The sequence below is a fragment of the Halyomorpha halys genome, unplaced genomic scaffold (genome assembly GCF_000696795.3).
Source record: "Halyomorpha halys isolate HHAL.00 unplaced genomic scaffold, Hhal_1.1 Scaffold175.1, whole genome shotgun sequence".
Taxonomy (NCBI): Eukaryota; Metazoa; Arthropoda; class Insecta; order Hemiptera; family Pentatomidae; genus Halyomorpha; species Halyomorpha halys.
In genome coordinates, this window is record NW_027109182.1 from 364,806 (window position 1) to 365,396 (window position 591).

At 28.6% G+C, this 591-nt stretch overlaps 1 protein-coding gene across 12 annotated transcripts in view; it reads left to right on the forward strand.

Moving 5' to 3' along the window:
- The window catches only part of PDZ-GEF (PDZ domain-containing guanine nucleotide exchange factor), a 621,085-nt gene that overhangs the window by 348,800 nt on the left and 271,694 nt on the right, over positions 1-591 (forward strand). The window lies entirely within an intron of this gene.

A 591-nucleotide genomic window follows, 5' to 3' on the forward strand; every position in this document is an offset into this window, starting at 1 on the left:
TATCATGTCATAATATCACTTACAGCAAATTTACTTGATGTGTATATATGTATACAGTTCTAAATATCAATAAATAAATTATTAAAAAAAAAAAAATGATACAGAAGATGGTCGAGGTATTCATCATACATGTAACGTAAAAACGCTTATTTGATCGAACGTAGAATGACGACAATCCTATTAGGAAAACTGATATTTCGGGGAGAGTTTCCGTCTAATCTGTTCCATTTATTTTCGGTACAGAAGACGTCATTTGCCCCCAACATGATTAGAGCAGACACCACCTTTTTCACCTCATTCAATGTGATGATGTAACAAATTCATCAACTACAATTCATCAACTCGGCGAATGTCTTTATTAGTTTCTTGTAAAAGATTTTAAATTGAATTATTGCTGTGAATAGATTCTAATATCTAAAGGTTTTTTCGAATAGCAGTAAACCAGGTTCTGACGTTTTTGGTGATTGTAATTGTGACAGTGAATAAATTAACTGAAAGAAGAAAATTCTATAAAGGAATCAAACTATTATATTACAAACAAAAAAAATATATAATTTATTATCAAATAATTTATGATATTAATATCAAGAG